We start from the raw sequence: 8872 nt of genomic DNA on the forward strand, positions 1-8872 counted from the left end.
GCTTATATAGAAGGGATGTGGTATGTCTGAAGATGTATCTACCCCACAAATACAATCACTTCCATTTTTTTACCTTCAGAGTATGATCTGACTTTTTTAAAATTTATATTTAATGTATATCATACCACATTATGGAAGAGCTGCTAGTCTGTGAGGTTACAGAGTTAAACTTTAAAACGTCATAACTTCACTATTCGATAACGTTACGTACATGTATTTTCATAAAACCATCGCCAATATCTTTATCTGATTTTATGCAGTCAGACCGCAGGTCCCTATGCTAATGAGCAAAAATCAAAATCATCTCGTGGCTGAATCCTCCTTGCAAAATCTCGTGATTCGTGAGATTTTCTTTCTCTAAGAATTTACCTGATTTAACCTCAAGTCAAATGAAATATCATTGCACCATCAGATAGAGTAAATATTACTCTTTCATATTGGTCGTTTATTTTGTATACAATATTTTCATAAATAAGTTAATTTCTGGCCTGAAAATGTGCCTTAAAACTGATTTTTCTTCCTCCGTTATATTTTGCAACTTGTGCAAAACTTTTCATTTTGAGCCTCAATGATATATATATCACCATAAAGCTGAACTTCTGTACTTCCTCACAATGTCACTATTGGTATGCGGCACCTTTTAACCGGGTCAAGATCACACTTTTCCCCACCAAGGTACAAGACGAGATTTCTGAAATTTTGTAGTTGCATGAAATCCAGAGTTCTGATTGGCTGGATAAGGTTTACAAAACAACAGGCAGGAGATTACCACATGGGAAGTGTGACCTTCCCATGAACCCAGGCACTAAACCGTTGGAATTTGCCAGTGTGTGGTCTCTTTGACCAAGATCAGAGTGCAGTATTCTTGTTTTCAAGCTACTTTTTGTACTTGGCCAATGAAAAGTGTGATCTTGACCCGATTAACCCAATTCTTATTTTGAAACCTATACCATGTTAAAGCATACATATTCAGCTTTATCATGATCTAAAAATAATTTGGGCTCAAACACAAATAAAGTGTAAAAATAGCTTTTATCAGGTGAAAATAATTATTTTGTAGCATATTTTAGATCAAAAGTTTAACCTATATTACAAAATCTTTGAATAAATGCAAACACATGACCTAAAAGAATTATTCTTCTTCATTTTTACAATGATACCAAAATCATGAAATTCGATGCCCAATTATAGGGCAGCAATGACCGAATAAAAAGAGGTGTTTGGGTCCGCATCAAGCTCATTAAATATGCAAAACTTCACTAGTCATGAATTTCACTTGGATGAAAGAAGCCACTTTCTTGGGACATGCCGACTGACTGTATGCGTGTATTTCAACCAACTTCCCATCAGGGGGATCTTCCTCTTAAGGGTGCTATATACATGTTCTTAATTAATGTTTGCAAAGGTTGGTCGGACTCTCCCCAGTCATTCCCTGGTTTGGGGTACTTAATTGCAATACCTGTACAATGTCATCCCACTTTATATCTTGTTACAGTTTTCCTGTAACAAATGTATACGCTGATATAAATCACACTAAGGGGGGTGCATATTGTATGCCGTTCCGTGGCTGAATAAATACACTAAGATTAATACCACCATCCACACATAAACACTCTCTTCTTAAGAGTATTTCTCCCTTTCTATTTACATTTATGAAAGTAAAAACTTTCTGGCGATGGTAAGCTGGTTTCGACTGTCAAGGATATCCCTTTCAACATGATAGAAACTACTCTTAGTTTGTATGCCTAACTGACAATATTACTCTCTGAGACAGATATAGAACAAGGAAGACTTTCGACCGAATTTGATTAAAATAATGTGTTACGGTATGCATAATCGTTCTCATTTGATTACGAAGCGCCGTGAAATAATGTCGACTTCGCGTTGCCTTCCCTCGGTCTTACTCTGTTCAAAGTGGTCTTACCCCTGTTGTGGTTTCCAAATTCAACCCCGGTCCTTTCTAAACGAAGATGCACCTTATCCAGACATAAAGAGAAGCGTGTTTTCGTGTGATTGTTTGTTTTATTTTGTGCCCTGAAGTGAAGAGGAAGCTTTGGAGGCAAAAATCGTTCATATCGCTTTTTGTGTTCTAGGTTTATCGTGGGTTTTTTTGTGGTCAATGAAGTTAATATTATATCTCGTTCATTATTTTCTGATAAAAAGTTGCGAGGAATGCTTGAATTAAAGCCGTCAGAATCATCAGAGAGTTTCTGCCAAGCATATCAGTGTAATAGGTCCATGCTATAATGCAATGATTGCCAGACGATATATACTTAATATAGGTTTCTGTGGAATCATCATTATGAGTCAAGCTTGGACTTAGGCCTGATTTTTTTTGGAAACGACCATTGACGTGATTGAGACACAGACGACCGGAATGTAAAATTTGGAAATTTATCTGGGCTTGTTTTTGTTCGGAACGACGTGTGTGATAAATAACACTAAGTCATTAAACAGTCATCGGAACAAATCACTACCAGTTCATCATTGCTTCGAAGTTACATTTGAAAAAAAATCTCTTTGCTGATAGATGTAAACGAGATCACAAACAATTATGGAAACGATAGATAAACGGACATTGTACGGTACTCCACATCGCTTTAGTAATGCCTCGAAAACTGTCGAAAAAGAGACAACAGTCGCCGACCTTACTTGGGTTGACACGACACATAAAATCGGAGAAATCGTCTCGAGGAGCCCGCCACTTCTACCCATCCTGATCAAGTGTGCCGGGATGTCGTCCGACCCATACATCGCCACCAAGATCCAACCGGGCGACATCATGAAACTCAGCCGACTTCAAACCATCGACATCGTCCAGGCAACTGTCGAGTTCAAATCCAATGCCGCGGAGCACTTGAAGAACATGGATGAATACAACGGAATCCACCTGCCGTCTTTCCTGGCCATTCCAAAGTCGATGGAGTCCATATCGTTCGAGGTCGTACGCGGCAGCGTCCGGTACAGTACACCTTTGGGGTTCCAAGACAGCTTGAAGCCCTTTTCGAAGAGGTATTCGACTCTGAAAGGAAATAGGAGTTCGGTTCGGTTTAAGACCGTCAAGGAATTGTCAAATCATCTGCCGAGGTTTGTGAAAGTGATCAAAGCATCGCGGAAGATCAGACAGAATACGAAGATCGTCGATGGTCATGTTTTGGAGGTTATGGGAATACACTCCCCATGGGCGACACGAGATAAATTCTTGAGGTAAGTTTATCCATTAAAAAGCAAAAACAAATATAAAAAATTTTACCTCGTGTGCAACCTGGGGTTTGTGAGGAAAAAATACAGCTATTATATGGCCCGTATTCTGAACTCGGGTTTAAATTAAACCCTGGTTTAAAGTTGTGGTTTAACTATAGAGAGCCAATTTGAGCACAAATTCCTTACAGTACACATTCAATTTATTAATTCATATGACACCCAAATTGTTCATAATTGTCAGGGAATGATAACTGAAGTATTTTTTTTCCTTATGAAAGCAAAAGGATACAAAATTGTAAACATAAGAAGTATACAATATAAACAAACATTTTGAACTTTTGGCTCCCCATAATTTTAGCACACTGAGAGTTAGATCGTGGTCTAAGTTAACTTAAACCTGACTTCAGAATACGGACCTATGGGTTCAAATTAGAACGCATTCTTCTTTGTGTCATCTTCCTCCACTGTTTACGCTTTCATAACATGGTAATCAGGAGATCATGGATGTAGGCCTTCACGTATATTTGTGATGGTGTGACTTCACTTTGTGTCAATTAAAGTGTAACTGCAAAGGAGAAACTCGTATGTCTAAAAAGTCATAATACTAAATGATTTGCAGTAGACTTCATTCCAAAATACGATTTTCAACAAGAGGATTGATACTAAAAAGTGTTAATCAAACGGTTATGTTTACTTGTTCTCATGGGCGGAAATCCCAGGGGGGACGTGTCCCCCCTACTCAAAATAGTAGGGGGGACACAATATCAAATGTCCCCCCTACTATTTTTGTCTTTTATGATGGTAAGAAATACATCATTCTAAATCAAAATAAAACATGTATTTTGGGACGAGTTGGGACGAGATGACCGTACTTTTGGGATGATAACCTTTTTTTTTGCTTGTCAAATTTTCCCGCCCCTTGTCCCCATAGGCGGATCCAGGAGGGCCGAGGGCCCCCCCCCCCCCCCCCCTATTGGCGGAGCAAAAATAGAAAAAAAGGAAAGAAAGAAGGAAAAAGAAAGAAAGGAGGGAAAAGAGAGAAGAAAAAGAAGAGAAGGACGACGAGTGCATAAAATAAGATGAGGGGAAGACTTGAAAAATAAAAAGAATCTTTCGTGCCACTATATAAAATTTTCGCTCGCGCTTCGCGCTCGCATTGCCTGTTAGGTGATTTACATATCTTGTTCAATATGGAGCTCAAATATCAAGTTTGGAAGTCAATATACAAAAACATATTTCCCCTCGGAAATCGAACTTTCATTATCTTGTGTGATTTACAAATTGATTTTTTTTAAGTGCTCTGTAAAAATGTCAGTTTTATGGTCTGATTAATTTTATCAACATTTGCTGCTTGCGCTGCGTGCTCGCAAATTTTGATTTATCAGGTACCTATTATTTTTGTGTATTCCATAAAGTTTTCAAAATATCCCTTTTCAGGTCTGATTGTCAAGACGTATCAGCTAGCGCTGCACGCTGGCATTTTGATTGGCGAGTTATATATGTTTCAATATTGATTATACAACAAACTACTTAAAATCCCCTTTTCATGACAGTTTATCAAAAAATTTAGCTCGCGATTTGCGCTCGCATTAATGGTTTAAAATATATTAACTGATGCATCCTATTCATAATTACAAAAGTGAAATGTCCAGTTTTTATGCAATAATATCATCAGATTTCGCACCCTCATTAGGCATTAATAAATATGATATTAATATAATAATCAAATTGTCCCTTTTGTTTCATTTCGCGCTTAGCAAGATGAATAGGAAGATAGTCATAATTTTCATGACATGTCGTAATGATGTCCCGGTCCTATGTCAAAACTCAAAGTAATAATAATGAAAATTTTAGCTCTTTTTTAAAGTGCGATCCATATCCACCTTACAATTTTCCTACAAAGTGCTTGAAATATAAAGCTGTAATTGACTCTTTTTTTCAGATCGGAATATCAAAGTTTCATGATTTTCATGATTAAAGATGTATTTAGAATGCCTAGATTCTCGGTCTAAATGTGAAACACGCTCGCGCATGTTTATTCAAATACTCAACTTGTTCTCTATTTAAATCATTATCCAGTTTCAGATCACAATATCAAAAATGTTCTGTTCGCGCTTTGTGCTCGCATTATTAATGTAGGAAGACCCCCTATTACTCATCCTTTTTCATGATTTACAAAACATTGATTTTGATTGATTTATTTAATTAAACACGGTAAAAAGCCCTCGATCAGCCTATGGCTGTTTACAAAACATGAACAGAGTGGCCCATTTTTAGGTCTAAATCTCGATTTGTTTTTCTGCTCGCATCAATTGTTGAATTATATAGCTATCCTGTTCACGATTACAAAAAATGATTAAAATTTTCCATTCTTTCTTTAGAAATTTTTAGCTCGCGCTTCGCGCTCGCATTTTTTGATTGTTGAAATATGTAACGCCTTCATGGCTAAGTGCAAGCAGTCCTTAACAGGTACCAGTTCAAAACGTATATACAAATTGTCTGCTCGCGCTTTGCGCTCGCATTATTAATACTCATCCTTTTCATGATTTACAAAGCATGAATAGAGTGTCTCGTTCAGTAGATATTATAGGACTAAATCTCGAAATTTTCCGCTCGCGCTTCGCGCTCGCATCAATTGTCTACTTATATACCTATTCTGCTTGAGTTACAAAAAGTGCTTAGAATTTCCATTCTTTAAGTGAAAATATTTTTTTTAAATCAGCTCGCGCTTCGCGCTCGCATTATTTGATTGTTAAATGCTAACTGCACGCAGTCTTTAACAGGTATCTTTTCCATCAGTTCATTTCTGCTTGCGCTTTGCGTTCGTATTAATTATTAAGTTGCATACACATTTTTTTCAGGATAACAAACATTGCACAGAATAATCAAATTTTAGGAAAAAATACATAAAATTTCCCCAAAATTAGCTCGCGCTCGCATCATATAAATAAGGATTATGATATTATATATGAATTTATAAGGATAAAGCTAAGAAGTGACTAATGAGGACTACCCCGTCAAAGAAACAAACACAAATCATCTTCGGGGAAAATATGGCTGAAACAAATTTCCGCCCCCCCCCCCTCCCCTATTGGCGAAGGATGGATCCGCCCCTGTGTCCCCCTACCTTTTGGGAGAGATTTCCACCCATGCTTGTTCTGATCACCACAGCGTGCACTTTTTACATTATCACCTGAGTAGCAGATAGGTAAAGCGAAATAAGGTTGATAGGTATTGACATTATATAATTTGCTGACCAGAAATAAACAAAAAATATGTTATCGAAAGCGTAACCTCGTAACTGATGTAAGTTGGAGTCTATATATTTGGGAATATAACTAGTAAACCATATTTATTTCATAAACATTAAAATCTTTTAACAAGTCATTATTAAAATCACCAATTATTATAATTTAAATATTTTTCAATGTTCAGTACAGACCCCCACTTAATTTGTAAAATACACTGTAAAAATCAAGAAATGTATCCTAATTGTATTCATGGTTCTCTATAAACATGATAAGTGACACCAGATTCAGATACTGTAAGACTGTAAGAGTTCGCATCTTAAGTTGGTTTCTTGATTAAAAGTTATGTACCTCCTTGTAGATTGTATATTTTTGTCAGAGCGAAAGCCCAGCTGGTTAGCATTCATAAAATTTTGTAATCATATACGTATATTTAAGTCAAGGGATAGATTTTTTGGTGAACCCCTGAGGTATCAGGCATCGAAATTGAGTTATAAACTTAATGGGGAATTACGGGAAAATTTCAAGATCAGTAAATTTATGTACCGTGTAACAACACATTTTCATAGATTTCATCCTTTTATTGTATGGATAGTTCTTACACTGATATCGTAATTATACAAGGATACAAACTGGCAGGAAGTATGGTAACGCTCATGTATACACGTAGCATCGATATGTTGTAAGTCATTAAGAATTGGTTTTTCAACTGTGTACATCGATAACAGATTGCATGTTACAAGATAAGTATACAGTGAATCATCAACGAAGTGTTAAATCTGTACTTTCCGTAAACGATTTACAACACGAGATGTACATAGCGTATATATTTCCTCTTACAATATGATAAACGTACATATATTACATTACCTAATAATACCTTTGTCAACATGGTCAAAGAAGTACCATTTCTCTTACAGTGAAAATTAGATCAAAGACACTTTATATCTGTGGAAAGCATTGAATAACATGAATAAGAGCAGTGAAGGGATATTTTCTGTGTTGTTAGATGGCAATCAGAAATTCAGCAGTTCACCTCAATTGGTGTCATCATCCCCCCCCCCCATTCCTCCCCCCCCCCCCCCCTCTCTCCCTCTCCTCTATCTCCTTGTCCTTTTCTCACTTTCTTTCACTGTGTCTTATCTGATACAGCTGCCGTATTGACCAACCTGATGGCCAGGTATGCAAGCTGGATCTGAAATGGAACGGAATATTCGACACTATCCCTGACATGAAGCGGTACAACATACAGGTAATTCTATCAAGATTCAATCATCATCATCGCCATCATCGTCATCAGCATCATTGTCATCACCAGCAACATCACCATCATCATCATTGCCACCATTACCCCCATCATCTTCATCACCATCATCATAACCACCAAAATCACCACCACCATCATCATCATGACCATCATCACGACCACCATCACCACAACGACAAACATCACTGGTGTACCTGGCAAACCTTGTCACATGTGGCAGGACATGCAATAAGCATGACAGTGCAAAATGAAATAAAGCATCATCGCCTTAATTATCATCATCATCATTATAACTTTCATTAATATCATCGTCATTACGATAGTAGTCATCACTTCCATCTTAGTCGTCATCATCATCATTATCATCATCTGCATCATCTTATCATAACGTACATCATCGATACCATTTTCACCACCTTCATCATCATCATCGTCGTCGTCGTCGCAATAAGATTATCAGTGATATCGTCATCACATCATCGAACTCATCATTACCATCATTATCACCATCCTTGCTATCACCTTCTTCGCCACCATCATCATTAAACATTAAAATCATTACCGTCGTCATCATTCTCATTATCATTGTCCTGCATCTCTTCGAAGGAAGATATCGGGGTGGAGTCTTCCGATCTCAGTTTCCCATGGGACTCGGGGTCCATAGAATATCAGAAAGAGTTGCACTCAAACACAATTAAAAAATCATACGCACATTGACTTTTATAACCAATCAGCAGTACGCATTTGGGACCCGCATTTATTTTTATCTTACTATTTCATTCTAATGTAGCTCTTTCTGCAACCACCAGCTGATCAGAAGATCTTAGAGATCACTAGATTTTTATTTTCTATTGCGTGGCCATTTTCGGCTTCTTAATATTTGTGTATCCTTTTAGATTTTATTGGGGTTTTTTCAGTTACTTTTCGATGTACATTATTTGTTTTCCATCTGCAGGAGATGAATTTCTAATTTCTTGAATCTTGTTTGTACAGACGCCCCTGTAAGCTCTAACTTAACTAAGCCCAGGTCTGACTATGTCAACAGCAAGTCCGTAGTATTGCTTCATATTTTATTTTCTATATGCGTTTTATCATGATTAAAGCAATAACGTCATGAAATCAGTATTTTGGACTGTAATGAGTGAATATTCAT

The sequence above is a fragment of the Lytechinus pictus genome, chromosome 17 (genome assembly GCF_037042905.1).
Source record: "Lytechinus pictus isolate F3 Inbred chromosome 17, Lp3.0, whole genome shotgun sequence".
Lineage (NCBI taxonomy): Eukaryota > Metazoa > Echinodermata > Echinoidea > Temnopleuroida > Toxopneustidae > Lytechinus > Lytechinus pictus.